General features: G+C 37.1%; 1 protein-coding gene across 1 annotated transcript in view; it reads right to left on the reverse strand.

Moving 5' to 3' along the window:
* DKK2 (dickkopf WNT signaling pathway inhibitor 2) overlaps positions 1-14,371 on the reverse strand; it is a 148,232-nt gene extending 133,861 nt beyond the window's left edge. The window contains exon 1 of the mRNA XM_058838998.1: positions 14,270-14,371. The gene's annotated coding sequence lies outside the window, so the exon portion shown is untranslated. The remainder of the gene's footprint in view (positions 1-14,269) is intronic.
* Positions 14,372-17,912: the final 3,541 nt, after the last annotated feature.

Below are 17,912 nucleotides of genomic sequence, written 5' to 3' on the forward strand. Positions count from 1 at the left end.
TGGCACCTTTTTGTCTTTGTATTAAACTAAGGGCCTACATTATAGAGTTCATCTCATCTTCTATAACCATGCTTTTCTTGTGCAAACAAAAACAATCGTATAACATGAACACTGTAGCCAAGAGCAGCAAAGCAACCTCTGGAAGGTCCAAACTGTGTAAGGAATGGGACAAGCAAAGCACATCATTGCTGCACTGCAGAAGGAGGCCTGTTTATCTCACCTCTAGCGTGTCAGTCTTTATAGTTGTTATTTTATCCATCTTTTTCCCAATGCTGTGTGAGCACAGGTCCAAAAGCTCAAAGTTCTATGCCAGACACAATTCTAGCCAGACCTAATGAAGGCACACCTGGAGAAGGCATTCAGCCGCCTTGTCACCTTTCTTTTCCCTCTGTCTCTCTCTTAAAGTTCTATTCTTGCCACGTTAATCTCTTCTTCCCGGCCTGCACGTTACATCTGCTGTGCTGTCCTTAGCCAAAGAACATTCTATTTTCAGCACCTTCCATCAGGCCAAACCTCAGCTGAGTACAGGCACAAAAGAAACTGGAAAGTGCAATTGGTTGTGCAATTCACAGCCAAGAGTGTGAATCCAAAAGAATAGTTTTCTGGTAGTATAAGGCCAGAAAACAAAGAAGGAACAAGCTTTTAGATGAGATATAAGGATGAGAGAAAGGCCTGTCAGGGAAAAAATGAGAAAACACCCCAAATCTACTAATGCATGACCTTATTTCTCTGTCATAATGGACAAATTTGGCAAGGGTGGTGCTTTTAGTGACTATTTAGACATTGCTGGATGGTTGAAAACTTAGTATCTGGTTGGATTAAATGGGGGTGGGGGGTAGAGGGGGTGTGAGTTCTCAGTTAAATTTTGGCATTTTAACCTAACAAAAAATTAAGACATATCAATATAGAAAATAATAAAACAAGAATATAACCATGCAGAAAATCAAAATACTATGTTTTGGGAGTACCTACTAATGTTTCCCAACATTTTGCACTATTTACAAAGTCATAAGAAATTAAAACAGGAGATTAGAAGCAAGAAAGGAAACCAAACATCTTCAACTGAGACTTGAGAACAAAGAGTATAAAACCAAAAGAAAAATACTGTTGGCAATATTCTATCAAAAGAGTATTATATGTGAAGCTATTGAACCAACATATCATAACTGGGGCTTTTGGAAGCAAAGTTATAAGTGTGAACTGTAAAGGATATTCTCCTGTGAAGAACAAAATAAAAGAGTGAAGTGTTTAAAAGATGGATGTAATGAAACTGTCATCAGATAAGACTGCTGCCTTTCTATCATCCACTGCTACAGAAATCAAGGATAATGTGAAGCAACATCTAAGAATTAAAAAAAAAAATATTTCTAATGAGTCCTTCAAGAGAATGTGAAATTATATTTTTTTTTAAATTAATCTGGGGATCTTGATATGTGCCAAAAAAATTCCTGAAGACTTTATCCATTATGTAGTATATAGAAGACAAGATACCAGTAGGCCAGGTATCTTAAGAGTATTCCAGGGCATTAAACTTAAGTGCATTAACTTAATACAGAGCTAACAGTAGTCCTCTGCCTTTTCTAATTTTCATATTCAAATATATTTTACAATGACTTTCAGAATCCTTGTTAGTGAATCTAAGACCCTAAAAAAGTGCTTTTTTTTCATCTTAGTCCCTCTTTGCTGGCTGCCTTAAAACATTTGTGTCCAGTTGACAGTTACTGAACTTACAAAGGTAGCAAATGCCAGCTCATAGTGTTTGAGAAATGAATACTCTTAACAAAGAGACAAAGAATTCTTTCATATTCCAGAAAATGTAGCTGCATGGATGAAACAGATACAGAATTTTACAAAATCTCTGATTTTATTCTACATCACATTCAGTTTAAATCTTGAGCAAGAGCAAGGCGCCTTAAAATGCTTAAAACCAAAGTGTTAGTGTCAGCATTAGAAAAAACATCAAACTGCATTACTCATGTGGGGTTCTGCAGTATTAAATGCCACTCAAATAAGCCTTGTCTACACACTCCAGAAGTGCTCAGTGATAATGACAATAGGTATAGTAAAATACAGGAGTTACAAGGATGACAGGCTTTCAAGACAAACAGACCTCAATTTCCAAGTAACCTGCCTCCTTTCAGATTATATTAATTAATTTTATGGGAAACATGTAGTGATGAGTTTTGGACTACGACCATACCTACAATCAAGGGACCAACAATCAGGAGAAAACAGAATTAATGACAACTTCTCAGAGCTATGCTGTGGCTTAAGAAACTGTCATGCCTTTCAGATGTATTAAGAAGGGAATGAAAGGGGAGGGACAAGGCAGGATCTCAGCTCTGCATGGAACAAAGCACAAGGGAGCACTTCATCCATTTTTGATATTCATGTTTTCTCTACATTTTTCAGAATTGTTCATGAAGGCATAAGTAAAACTGAAAGCAGCTTTTTTTCTTTCCTGGTCCAAAGTAGAACACAGTTAAGAGACAAATCAACATTTTTGGCCAATTTTAGCACATCATACAGTATTTCTAGCCATTGTTCTCCGAGATCTCACACCATCCTACCCTAAGTTTTTTTCAGTGTGAGTTTGAAAGCCACTGACCACATGAATGACTTACTGACTTTTAATCATGCCCATCTCTGCCACTGATGAAGGATTTTTATGTTCAAATTTTGCAAAACACTGGGGACAGTATCTATGTACTGATGCATAGGCACACATTTACATATATTTGTGTAATAATAGAAAGTGCCAGAAGGCAATGCTGAACAATGTCCATCTAACTTTGTTCAGGAATGGAAAGTTCCTTGTTCTAATCCATGTTAAGATACCTAATTAAAAGGTTCAGTTTTAATAACTGTAGTAAAACCAAATTAAATTAAACTTAAGTATTTTGATCAGATGCCTGTATCTGCAATAGAATGATTTTGTTTGGAAAAGGCCTTTAAAGTCATCAAGTCCAACTGTAAACCTAAGACTAAACCATCTCCCTCAGTGCCACATTGACATGTCTTTTAGATATCTCCAGAGATGGTGACTCCACCACATCCCTGGGCAACCTCTTCCAATGCCTGACCACCCTTACAGTGAAGAATTTTTTTCCTAATATTCAATCTAAATCTTTCCTGGCACAACTTGGAGCCATTTGCACTTGTTACCTGGGAAAGCAAATCAAACCTCATCTGGCTACAGCCTCCTTTCAGGCAGTTGTAGAGTGATAAGGTCACCCCTGAGCCTTCTTTTCTCCAGGCTGAATACCCTCAGCTCCCTCAGCTGCTCCTCACAGGACTTGTGCTCCAGACCCTGCCCCATCTCCCCTGCCCTTCTCTGGACATGCTCCAGCACCTCAATGTCTTGGTTGAAGTGGGAGGCCCAGAGCTGGGCACAGCCCTTGAGGTGTGGCCTCACCAGTGCTCATGTGTTGGGTGACACCACAGACACAACTACACTTAGAACATCCCTTCTGCTATCCACCATTTGATTCCATTTTCATGGGTAGTCTAGAATATGAAACAGGACAATAATTTACAATGATAATTTCTCATTCATCTTGCTGAAAACAGCTGGATGGAAGGGGACCAATCACATTAACTCTGCCCTTCATGCAAAAGACTAATAAAGGAAGAAAACTGCTTGCATCACTGTGCCAAATATTATTTTAAAATTTTCTACAAAGGAAAATATAAGAGAATAAATGCACATGCTAGCTATACAATGCATGATCTCATTTGCAGTGCATTAGGAAAAATATGTCCAGCAGCATACTGTTTGGACATATGGGTCACATTGACTTTTTGACTGCTTATCAACAAATGACAAACATGGGCCTGCAGAATAACATTTGTTTCTTTCATTCTCCAACTAATGAAAAGCATTCCCTGTAGGTACTTAAAACATAAGAATCTTAAGGAACACAAAAGGCTTCTCCTACTGCAGAACCTGCTTTTAAATTTTGTTTTGTGATCTAAATATCTGACATGCAGAAAGCAAATAAAGTATGAATAGAGGTCTCATTTCTGATTAAACATATACCAGTTAAAGAATACCATAATTAATGAATTTGTCTGGGGTTTAAAGACATTCCTATTTTCTAGATTATTTTTAAATCTAGATTAATTTTTAATTAATCTAGAGCCTGTTACCTTTTAAAGCCAAACTCTGTGAACAGAAATACATTTGTATAATTCTGGTAGTCTTCCAAAGAATAAAATACATTCATATCTTTCTGGTGGTCTTCCAAAGAATATACCCAGGGCTTTTGGCACGTAGCAGATTACAAAGTTAATCAAATGAAGGGGAGATATGATGACTGTTTTTAAAAATTCCTTCCTGGATAAAGTGAAAGAAGTGACTTCTTCATTTTATATATGTTTCTTCTTCTTCTCATCAGCTCCATTTCTGACATTTAAGGAGAATTATTATTCTTTTTAGCATGCTATCATTTATAGAACAGTTCATTTATGACAGTTTTCTACATATTATACTGAACCCATGTTGGTAAACATATTTATTGTAATACATTCATTACAACTAAGAACTTCATGGTGATAGAGTAATAAGGTTTTCCTCATTAAAGTACAAGCCCTTACTAATCCAGATAACGGAGAATCCCTGGCAGCATATGACAGCTACACAGTTGTATCCAAGCCCAGCCATAATTTTCTGCTGTTCAACAGAATTTCAGTCTCAAATATCAGTAATGCTGTGCCTTTATGAACATAATAAATTAGATTTAATTTCTCGTATAAAGGAGGAAAGCTTTGTTTTCTTAACATAAAAAGCAATATTCCAAGGCTGTCTCAGGACATTTAGTACGGACCCAAGTAATTATGCTTGGACCTTTACTGCAGGAAGATACTGTATTTTGTTTAGATTCATTTGAATTTTCCTTCCAACAGACCTTAGTCAAATTACAGTACCAAACTTTTTATTCCTCAGATCCTGTCTGAGTTTTCTAAGAATGTGTGGAAGGCTAGAGTCTAACATTAATAGGACATACCTGGCTGAACATGAAAGCAGGAGAGAGGAAAAAAGTCAGCAAAAACAGCATTGCAGATTTGCATTAAGAAATTTATATCTGCCCTCTTCATGTGGTTTCCATTCAGCACTAAAAACATATCTTTACATGGAAAAAAAGAGGTTTGTCAAAAAGTTTTGCTGTTGCTAAATAAGGTCTAACTTGCATCTGCTGACAAAAGGTTTTATTAGCGTTACACTAGAAAGCCAATGAAACCAACATCAGCAAAATAGCAAACTGTCCTGACAACTTTATTTTTGTTAATGACAAACAGAAGGAACTGCATGATTATTGTCAAACAAGATCTGGGGCTGATTCAGCTTTGTCTGATGTCTACAAAATTTCAGTATTTGATTTCAGGAAGATTGTTATTAGGATCTAAGTGTGTTGCATTGGCAAATATTATCATTTAAAGAAACACTATCAGATCGGTTGGCTGTGACCTACATTTGGTAAACCCATCTTGTACTTAATTCCATCCTTCACTTACCTTCAGGTTATCCTTTCCTTTGAAATGCTGTCCTGTGTTTGCATGGCGGGGTTTTGGTAATGCAGGGGTAGAGGGAGGTACAGGAATACAGGGCTGGCTCCTGTGAGAAGCTGCCAGAAGCATCTCCTGTGTCAGACAGAGCCACCACCAGCAGGCTCCAAGACAGACCCACTGCTGGCAAGGCTGAGCCGGCCCAGTGATGGAGGCAGCACCTCTGCAATAAGGTACTAAAGAAGGAAACAAACATTATTGCACAGAGGTTATTGCAGCCAGAGAAGGGAGGAGTGAGACCATGTGAGAGGAACACGGAGGTCAGTGCAGAAGGAGGAGCAGGATGCGCTCCAGGCACTGGAGCTGGGATTCCCTGCAGCCTGTGGTGCAGCCCATGGTGAGGCAGCTGTGCCCCTGAAGCCCTGGAGGTCTATGGGGAGCAGAGATCCACAGACAGCATGTGGGGGACAAATGTGCTCTGGTAGACTCTGGTAGAATGTAAGAACAGGCAGATGGGGTCACACCAACATCCATGGAGCCCCTGTCTCCAGAAGTGACACATGACAAGGAAATAGTGTGAGAGCCCAACAAGCAGCCTGGGACACACCTCCACAGAATGCTTTCAGCTTCAGAGGCTTCACAGCTGCATTTTCATCAGTTACATTATGGTTTACAGCAAATAATGAAGACTCACTGACCCTGTTGACTAATACAAGTAATCTGCTCTGTGATTATGCTGAGAAAAATTTTGTCCTGTATTTTGTTCTGCTCCTTCTTTCATTGTAAGAGAGTAAGGCTTGTTCTCAGGCACATAACCTCCAATCTAAATGACATTCTAAGCAAGATTCTATCACTGCAAGAAGTTTTGAAGGGAGCAAAAAGACATAAAAAACACAACCACCCAAAGTATCACAGTAGATAAGAATGTTTTATATCTCAATTTTATACTTAATAATCAATTTACCTTTGAATTTGCTAACAAAACTAACAACAAATATGAAATATTCTATTGATCAGGGAAATATTCTGAATATTAAAACAGATGTAATTTACAAAAAATAATTTGTAAATTTATTTGTAAATCACAAAATAAATATGGAAGGAGAATGGTAGGTAACTCAGTGTAATTGTATAAAAAGTAGTTGATAACACCAACGGTCAACTGGAAGAAGGATTTAACAAATAGAGTTAATGCTATTACCTAAGTATATTGCAACAGTGCCTGGAAGACCTGCTGAGAATATGGCCCTAATCTATTAGTTGTGGAAAAATAAAATATAACAAAACAAAGCAAAACAAACAGCTTGAGCTTGGTCCCCAAAGATTTCTTTCTCTGAGAGCAAAGCAGGAAAGCATGGCATAAAGTTACATCATGTCAAGGGCCAAAGAGGTGGTCCTCTGCTGTTAGTAATGTAAAAAGCCACAGCTGTTACCAATGTGCTCTTATACTGTGACCTTTACAGTTAGACTACTAGAAAAATAAAATTAAATGGGAGAGAAATTAAAGTATCGTAATTTCAAAATATCAATAATAATTAAAATATTAAAAGTAGTGTAGGATTAAAAGGCCTTTTCAAATACTGACAGTGAGAACATGGAAATTGGAACTGAAAGAAATATCAGCAGTATTTTTCAAAGGCAGAGAGAATACAATTATATATTATTAACACAAATGTGATGTCACCCACCCTCAAGGGTAAATATCTACCATATTAGCACATCATAAAGTGAATGCATTTCTTTTCCTTGTGCCACAAGATCAGCTTCTTGATGTCCAAGAGCAGGAAATTATAACCACTTTACCAGATAGGTAACATTTCCTCATATGACTTCATCAGTGGAACAAAGAAGAAAACATCAAAATGTTACAGAATCTGCCTCAATCCCACAGGACATCAAGCAGAATTTACGTTAATAGAAATCTGCATTTTTCAAACCCTACTGTAGATTCCTTTCACTGTGCTTATGTGTATTAAAGCAGGTACCAAGGAGATCTGCTTAGTTGTCTATTATACAAACAACATATAATTGTTTAATGCCTAAGCAGTTTTAGCTCACTTTGAAAAGAGGTACTTCGCTTTTGGAATTTTGTTCATCATAGAACTGGACACTGGTTTAAAGAGATATGTTTCTTTTGAGTTTTACTGTCATTGTAGATTTCACCCCTTTTAAACCAGGTCCTATTTTTTCTGCCAAAATGTGCAATTATTTAAAAGGTAGAAGAGCCTAACTTAAACTTGTATCCTCAATACTGACTTCCCAAGGGGGGATCACAATTAGACCCTGGAGGGTAATTAAACCAAAAACATTGCAGCAAGTGCTTGCTTATCTTGTACTTGTCAGCATGTGTATAACACAACTTTCCTCCCTGCCAGGAGCCCTTGAAGCTATGAAAAATTGGAACCTCCTGCTTCAGCTGATTGTTTGGCAAATTGTTCTTGTGATACATCTGAGTGCAGTTCTTTTGACTGCAGATAGAGATTATTTTTACAATATTTTTAAAAAACACAATCCACTGACAGATTTTTTTTTTTAAGTAAAGTTTACTGTTGGTTAGTTGGGTGTCTTTATGCAAAGTCCATTCTAACAAAAAGAGCACAGTTTATTCCAACAGTTTGATAGGGACTGAATGGAAATAAAAATGATTATTTGCTGAATTGCCAGTGATGCAAAACACTTCACTGAGGTCCATGCTCTGATATAATCTTTCATTAATACAATGGACTATCCAACCACAGTTGCCATTTTGATGCAAGTATGTTATTAAAAGGAAAACCTGTTAGAAACAACTCTGAAGTCCACATCAGAGATCAGAGGAGGAGATTTTTTAGTGTTGAGTTTAAACACAAAATGTGTCCTATCCTCTGGTCTTCACTAAAATGAACTTCAGTGGAAATTTTGTCTGAGAAAGCAGGATTGTAATTATTACTGCTCTTAGGATCCATAACAAGTTAAAAAATAGTGAGGATTATCTGCCTTGTCTCAAACACTGACAACAAGATCTAGGGCTTTCTGGGGCCATAGATAGTGTCATCAAATTTCTGAAGAGCACCTCAGTATCTGATAATCTTTCTGATCCTTTAATCTACTCTTCATGTCCTCTATTAATACCATGAAGTAATACTTATTAGGCCAACAAATTAAAAAGCAAAGTATCTGGTATTAATTCTGACCTTCAACCACTTGCTATGCACCATCAGTAAATGACTTTTTTTCCTCTATTTCTCTCTCATTCAGTTCAACCATTAAGGAAAGTTAAGAACCATTTACCACACTTAAATGTGTTTGTGTGGCAGGGTTCTACTTTTGCTCTGATCTCCCCCATTGCATTGTTACACAGTGACACTTTTGGAGATGGCTCTGAATTTCCATAATGTTGTTTATGATTTTCTCTGCTTAAAGATGAGGCCCATATTCCAACATGAGCCAGGGAAGACCTATGTCTAGGTACTGATATGATATTCAGAACTGAATCACACTAGATAGCCTTGTAAATTTGAGTCTAGAAAAGTAAAAACTTATCCATTGAGGAGTCAGAAATAGTACAGTCATTTATTCTCTGCATCAGTTTAGACAGAGATGTCTTTTAATTCAACTCCATTAAGACATGATTATTTGTATTATACCATTCGCTACAGATACTGGAAGGTGGTGTTTGGCTTACAATAAAACTTAACATTCAAATAGAGAGGAAAAAAGTCCTTCTAGAGAAAGGATCAACAGATAGACAATGCAAGGCTAGGAAAAATTAAACCAGAAGGAATTGGAAGCCTGTGAAGGGATGGATTCATCAAAAAGGCAGAAGCAATAGCTGTGCTAGAACAGAGAAGCACGAGGTCTCCAGGCCATGGAGAAGCTGAATCCCACTCAGCTGAAGAGTCAGAGTGCCTTGCTCCGGATCACACGGGAAGGGGACAGCAAAGCCAGCAGTAGAGGTGCACCAATGACACCACACTGACACAAGGCACCTCACCAAGACACAGCCTAGCTCTGAACCATAAGAGAGTGCTTCTTTTGGAGGTGAATTTACTATGCTTAGAATAAGAGCAGTGTACCAAAAAAACTGAGACAAGAAGCGCAAGTGCTAGGACACAGATGCAGTTCCCCCCACCCCAGGCCTTGCAGCAGTCGTAACTGCAGTCAAAAAGTTTAGGGCTCTTTTGTTTTGGGACTTTAGTTTAGTTTAATTGGGGGTGGAGGTTGAGGGGGTGAGTGTGAGCTGTTAATTTGTTTTTTAACTAATGCATCTGATCCAGAAGACTTCAAGCATTAAAAAGTACAAGACTTCAGTTCCAGACTTCATATTTCCTATGCCAAAAATAAAAAAAATTAAAAAAAAAAAAATACTCATTATCAATGACTAACCACATCAAACAAATAATCCACTGTAGAAGGTTACTCTAAGTTTTAAGACTGTCTCAAGTTTGTTAAATACAGAATTAGTACTATCCATGGTATTTTCCCAATTGTTTTATGTGAATACTTTCCAGGTTCCACCCAACATCAGGATCTGGCAAAGATATTGAAATAAAGCCAGAAGGACACTTTAATGCTCTTTCCAGCTTCCATTGATCTTCTGGCATGCAACTTCTTCAGCTGTCTGTGGGATGAGAAGGATAAAGTGCCAGTAAAAAGAGCACAGGAATGACAGCAATTGGTCAAAGACAGCTCAACAAGGAGACCATTTATGACATTCAAAGCATCAGACAGAAGTGGGAAAAAAAATCACATCCTAACGTGGCACAGTCACGCTAGATGTGATCATTCTGATTTTACCTATTGTTCCGTAGCATGAACCTGCACGAGACCTAGGCATTTGGCTGTTTTGCGAAATGAACGTGTCCATAATTGACATTTTGAAGACACATTAGCAAAGGCCCATCTTAGGTACATTCATAAAGCTGAATCTGCCTGGTATTTAGTGCTTTTGCAACCCTTGAGTTCATCGTCAGTCAAAAATCTCCAGTGCTGCTTTGGGGCAGATGCAAGAAGAGCAAGAAGGGCAGAGAATTTGGTTGAATACTGGTAGTAATCTGACACAGCTGCTTTGCAACAGCTCATTAGTGGTTTCTGACTGCTTTAAGGAAAGTTGGTAGATATTTATTTGGAATGAACACATATGGGAACAATAGAATCATAAAAAAAGGCTAAGAGAAAAATAAAATAATAAAACAATGTGCCTACAGTTGTCCAACACAGTTGGGCTTTGGTACAAAATACACTTGATGTTCCCTTTCCTGTAAAAATAAGGATACAGGTGAAAGGAGTTATGTCTTGAGTACAGTGAGCTTATAGTGGAAAAGAAGTAGCAAAATATTCATTCCCTCTTGACTTACAAGTTCAAGAATCTCAGTTGTCCAACAACATAGGTAAATCTTCCTCAAATCCAAGCTCCTTTTTCTGCCCACAAATCAAGATGGTAGTTTAATATCCTTTCTCCTTCTCCATGGACCTATGCCATGCCCTCTTGCAAGCTTTTCTTCACAGAAGAAGTTCATAACAAGAGAAACTGGATTTATGTCTAAACCTTGTGTGACAGACAAGATTATTATTTTCTTTTCTTTTTTTCTACATTTCATTGTTCCTCTAAGAATTAGGTGGACAACTTGAAGAGGGGTGTAAAAGACTGTGCTTGGCAGACACAAGGCAAGATTAGTGAAAGAAGGCCAGAGGGATTACAAGATGCAGCAGGACCAAGGGTTGCAGCACAAAACTTCATATAAGGGACAGAGGCACTGAATTGACAATGGTAGGGACAAGCCTGTTAAAACAGAGCAGACAGAAGAACTAAGAGGGAGTGGGAGCAGGGGAAAAGTTTAAACCTGTCATGCCTCTTCTTACCAACCATATTTCATTCACTCAAAAAGTTATTTACTTTATTTTTATTTTTATTACTTGGTTGATTTTTTTTTTTATTTTATTACAATAACACCCTGCCTTGATCTTACAAGCATGTGAGACCATTTTATGGAAATCATAGGAGGTCTAAAGCAATCTTTGGTCACAAAGTGTGTTCTCACAGTTTTCAAGGATAACTTCCTTAAGTGTGAGAAAGGCTACAATGAGAAAACAATCAAGAGAATTGTTTTTCCTAGGTTTTTACTGAAGTTCACTTTTTCTTATCTTTTTTCCCGTCTGCAGATATAAATTAATGAAGAGATGGTAACTCTCATGGAACAGATGTTCCCTGCAGCTGAGGAAGGTGAAGAAGTACAAAGATAAATATCTTTGTCAAATTACAGGATGGGGGGAGACTTCATCTGGATTTTTTTCCAAGACATGTCTCTCAAAATGTCCAGATTTTCTTCCATGGGTCAGTTTTAACATTGCAATTCACATCAGAGCCATAAGATTTAATTTTTTTTTCTAAATAAACCCTTTTGTTCTTCCCTTTTCTCCCCCAGGGTTCATAGAATAATTCAGAAATGACCTCTGAAGCTCACCTGATTCCCTGTTCAAAGCAGGTTACTCAGAACCTTGTCCAGGTGAATTTTTAATATCCCCGAGGATGGATATTTCATCTCTCTCTGAACAACTATTTTAAATATTTGACTACTCCTTGATGTGAATATGATTTTTTCTAATACCTAACAATTTCATTTGTTGCCACTTGTGTCTGTTGCCTCTTAGCTCTTGCTATGTACTTCCAACCAAGTGTTTGTCACAAGGTCTCCCTTTAGCCTTCCCAAAGGCTGAATAAAGCCTGCTCTCTACTCTTGTGCTTCATGTGCTACAGGTCTCTAATGATACTGGTGACCCTCCCATGGGCTCATTCCAGTGCATGGCCACACTTGTTTCATATCCTTCTGCATGTTTCCTAGGAATCTCAGGTCCTTTTTTGGAATAGTTGTCACCTAACCTTAAAGCAGGGGGGAAAAAAAATCATCTTAGCTGGGCACCCTTGTGAAAGATCCTACTGCTTTTCTTTGGCAGGGTCTTAGAATCCTATCAGTCCTCTTCCTGAAAAGCTTCTGTCTGGTCTGAAATTGTGGAAAGATGATTGGGCGAAGATACAAAGAGTCTCAAAAATGCCCTTAGAATACAGAAACTACAATTGCAGCACTCCTGCATGTGTTATTTGGGTTATTCTACCATAAACTTGCATGACAAGTAATGAATCTAAAGTAATTTCATTTGTTTAATTTACAAATAACTTTGGGCTGAAACAAAACTATTTAAAATGTTGATTTAAAAGGTCAGCTAACCAATATTTACTATAGCCAAGGGACTTTTAGCTTACATAATACCAAGACACAAGAGGAATTTACAAAGAAACTCTTTTGACAGAATGGCCTTCTGGGGAAAAGATTATGCTGTCCTCAGCATACACTTAAAAAAAAAAATTTCCTATTATTTATTAAAATATTTAAGCAACCTTTACAATGTATTTGTTAAACATTTTCATGTTTCATGTTGAACATTTACATTCCTGTGTTCACTTACTCAATTTTGCATGTCATAGATAAGTCTTCCCAGAGTTAACTAGCATAAAAAACTATGATACTTGTAGTAAAACTAATGGAGCCAGGTGGTGTTCATATGAACCTTTGACCTCCTCCCACAACTGTACCTAGCACTGCTTATCAAGATTAATCAAATCACCACCTCAGGCCTTGTCCTGAGGGTAAACAACAGTACACTTTTCTTCCAGGTATGGAAAGAAAATAGAGGAATTCAAAAAGTTGATAAATCAGAAATATACTTTGCATTTGTTTTTCATCACAGGATGCCTTATTAGCATTAAATTTTCTTATCTTGCCATGTTTTCTTCTTGTGTGATACTTAAAGGCTGTAAGGTCTGGAAGCAGACTGCTTCCCATTTAAGTGTAATGCACAGTGTTCATTTCAGCAAGCATGTGCAATGCACTCCAGCAATAAAACAGCCACTGAGACCTCTGAGATTCTTATCACACTCAATAATGGAGTTCAATAACAGCACACTTTGTACAGTAAGATTTTAAGAAGTTATTTTCATTTCAGTCAATTTAAAAACATCAGTAGGTATGACAGCCCACACATCTGAATGGACTCCCCAGTATATTGAATACAGAGAAGAGGTATTTTAAGTTCTTGAACATCATAAGCACACATAGTTTATCTGGATTTTTGGAGAAATTTTACATAGATTTTTCTTCTCTTACATATTTTAGACATTTTATATGTATCCCAAGACTCCATATTTTTAAGATGACAGAGAGTAGTCTGTGGCAAAATAAGTTTCTTTTTCAGAATTAGCAGCACTTTGAAACATCCACAGTATTCTGTACAGTACAGTTGGTACCAATTCATGTGTGAGACAACTGTCTCATGGTGACACCAAAATCCATTCTTCAGAACCCTCAGGATTTCGATAAAGGGCTGTAACTGGGGATTTATTCAAATTACAGTGTTAGGCTAGCCATGGAAATGCTTCAGTGTCTTGTAAATAATGCTTTCAATGAAAAAAAAAAAAAAAAAAAAAAGCTTTTGGTTTGCTCAATCTGGAAAGGTATTCTGACCATGGCAAAGACATGAGTTATTTTATTACTCATCTGTTTCGCACCTACCTTATACTGCTACTGCTCTCTGCAATAATAATAATATCACACTGGCACAACAGAGCACATAAATCCCAATATTTTTATGTAAATGTTTACTTTCCACACATTTTCCTACCACCAGATAACAGTGCCCTGGGTAGGGGCTGGACCATGTGGCTACAGCAGCTCTACTATTCCAAAAGACCCACAGATGGGTTATTCCTTCTGAAAGAGAAGTACCTTACCATGAGGCAGAAGAGGCAAGAACTTGCACACACACTCAGTTTCCAGGGGCCAGCTTGGTCTCTCTGCAGGAAGATCACTCCACTACCAGTTTGTGAGTTTGCACCACTGACCTCTGTGAGTGAATCAACGCTTTCGTTTTGAAAACACTCTATAACAGATGTTGTCAAACAGCAGTTCCACAGAAAACCATTAGTAAGAACGGTATGTTAAGAGGAGGTTGACACTATTTGATATAAAACACTCAAGGATTTTTATAGTTTTTTCAGCCACAATGAAGAATCACTTAGAGTTTATGAGCGAGAATTTTCCAAAAATGAAGAGTTCCAACCCTCTCCAAGTAACAAAACAACACAGCACTCAGAACTGGAAGCTGACATGATAAATTTCAGCTGGGTAAAATTAGAAATGCCTCACATGTGGGAGCTTTGGAATTGAGTTTGCCTGGAAAAAATGCTCAAATTCTAGGTACAAACACTTGTTTTAAAAGGTTTTAAAGTACCTCACTATCACAGACATTTATTTTCAATACTTTACAAACTACAGTGAGCCTGAATTTTCTGTTCAAGGCTTGTATTCATACTTTGTTACAAGAAACACCAATTTTCCTAAACTATTTTTGTGGGGTGTTTTTTTTTGGTTGGCTTGTTTGTTTTTTTTAATTTGCAATTACATTTTTCTGTTAGGATTAGGTCCAACCTTTACTTTCCATCTTCATACATTTCTTGCTGAAAAATCAAAGCGTGCCTCTCCCTGGTTCTCTCCTTTCTCTGATATTCATAGGCAATGGTTGCTGACAACAGTCACTGGAAATCCACAAAACATACAGGTGACAGCTTTCAAACACAAAGGCAAAGCAGTGTATTAGAACCATCCATACATGTGCATTTCACACCTGCCAAACAGAAATGTACAACGGATATTACTGTTTAATAATATGCACATTTTCAAACATCTAACGAGCCATTACCCACAATGGTGGGTATCAAAAATTTAAACTTACCAATGGTAAGCAGCATTATCTTTTGAATGAAAAAGAGCTAAAACACAGAGCTAGCAGTTTTAACCGTGAAATGAGTTCTCACTAGAACTGTCTGCTGTTTATGATTTCCATATTCCAACAGTTTTTCTGCAATGAAGCCACAAAACCACCAGGCATTTACCCCTATTGGCTTTTCTGGAGTTCATAGATGCATAATCAGGAAATAAGTTGTTCCATCCATAAGTATCCTGCTTATGCTCTCCTCAGCCTTATAGGGAAGAAAAATTTGGTCCATATCTCAATGTTGCTGCAAGTCTTGTTCCTTTGTCACTGCAGTCAGAGTGACAAATGCAACCTGGGAACTTCTCATTCAGGACATATTTAATGGATATTTTCTGTAGAGTCCTTCCTGTGGATCAGCTCTATGCCATTGTATAGCTCCTCCTCATACCTACAGTATTTCACCTGCATTCTCCTACATCAAGCCTTGTTTTGTCTAAAGAACCTTTCAAAGGCTTGTGGTTTTTTTATGAAACAAGAGAAAAATAATCACATCTCTAGGTAGTCTGTTTCAACTCATAATCATGCTAACTACAAAATACATTCCTATTTCTCATTTTAATTTCTTTGACCAACACAGCATGCTGGTGCTGAGTTTCTCTCTAAATCAGGATCTCTGTTCCTTCCCAACTTTAACATAATTTGGGCACTACTCAGTTTATTTTTCAATTAATTGAATGAATTATGGAGGACTTAAAATGTACTTCCATAAAATGTTTGCCAGTTTTAAATTTCTTTCGATCACACTTTTATTATTTTTTTGTATTTTTCTCTACTTTGCTAACCTATGATAGAATCTAATACCAGTCTTCATGGTTCTGCAGAACACCAAAATGCCACACCCCATCCTAAACAGGCTGCTGGTGCCTGTTTATAGCAATTAAGAGCTGAAGCAACCAATACAGTCACACTGCAAATAAAGTTGCAATGTTTTTCTCACTACAACACAATAATAAATTTTACTGATCACACTCTACAGCATTTGCGTGTTATATTGATCATCCCACTATTTGAACCACAGTGCTTATGAGACAAAAAAAAAACAAACAGATAAAAAAAATTCCAACAGCATAAACCCATAAAATGAGCTTCACTGTGCTGGGTAACTGTCAATTATGAAATGCCAATACCAAAGAGTCATTTTCTGAAACATAAGAATCTTGCATTTTGTCATTGCTCTGTGAAGAAGGAAGGTCAGCTTTATTTTTCAGAAGGCAAAAATCTAATCCAGGGCTATGAAATAAATTACAAGAACTCATAGTTTTGCCTTACAGAAAAAACACCTTCCAAGGCTCATCTTGTAAGTTACATTTCATTTATTCTGAGAAGTGTATCTCTCCCAGCCTCTTTATGAAGCTACAAATGTCTTGATAATAATATCAGTTAAATGACAAACTAGAGCAATGGTGTTTAAAAAAGAAACCCAAAGCACCACTCTTCTCAATTTCCCTCCCTGTATTTTTTAGCAATAGAAATCGAATTAATATCTTTTAATCAGTTCCATATTCTTTGCCTTGAGCAATACAGGTGCCCAAAATGCAGATGAAATTTAGAGTTCATACATACTTTCAGAGGTCATGTGTTTTGGGGTTGTTCCTTTCTTCTCCTTTCTAGTAATCTAAAAGACCCTTGGCTATAAATTGTTCCTTCTAGCAACCACATGCCAGGATTTTGCTGGCTATTTTTATTCATTAATACCAGGTGCCTCACAGTGCCTGGATGTAACAGCAAAAATATGTATATATGTTTTAACCATATGGTAAAAACTGATGAAGACCTTTTATGTAGGATAATCCATATACCCAGAGTATATGAATCTCTTATGCAAAGGGCAGACTAAAAGGCCTGTTCTCCACTTGAACCTTCAAGGACTCACATCACTACAAGTTTTTGAGCCAAATCCAAAAGTGCCTGTTTGTAATGCTCCCCTGAAGTCAGAAGAGCAACTCCTGCTTCCATCAGTGTGTATTTTCTGCTCAAGTGGTGAGCAGAAACTTCTGTTTGAAGATTTTACTATTGCACTTAAAGATAAAAAGGTGCAGGCTTCCTTCTAACAACCATTTGTCATGCTACACTTTGGTTCCAGAAGAGTTCTGTTGCCATCATTGCTAAATAAATAAGGTTTACTTTGAGATTATCTAATATCAAAGTTTAACACATAGATAAAAATTAAAATAGATGAGATAGTTGCAAAAATAATGTATTCAAAGCACAAGTTCTAATAATCTAAAGTATTAAATAGACTCAAGGACATTGAATGCTAGCACATAATCAAGTACAGAATGCTTTACTTCAGCTCATAATAAGTTTGCACAAAATAACAAGCTTTGTACCTCTTAACCACAATAGTCCTGAACACAGAGTCATAGGAGCACATCAGAACAAAATGCAAAAAATCAAATTAGAGAGGCAAATGTGACTGGCAGAAGAGTAACAAAACAAGATGATGAAAAAGTAATGGATGGGTTTAGTCAGAAATACTAGCTGGTTCTTAAGATAAACTAATTCCTGAAAACTATATTGATTTCTTTTTCAAAACATTACAGACTATTCTACATGTCTTTTTTTCATTACAATCTTCCATTATTTTCAATTCATTACAT

Source organism: Poecile atricapillus, chromosome 4, assembly GCF_030490865.1.
Source record: "Poecile atricapillus isolate bPoeAtr1 chromosome 4, bPoeAtr1.hap1, whole genome shotgun sequence".
NCBI lineage: Eukaryota > Metazoa > Chordata > Aves > Passeriformes > Paridae > Poecile > Poecile atricapillus.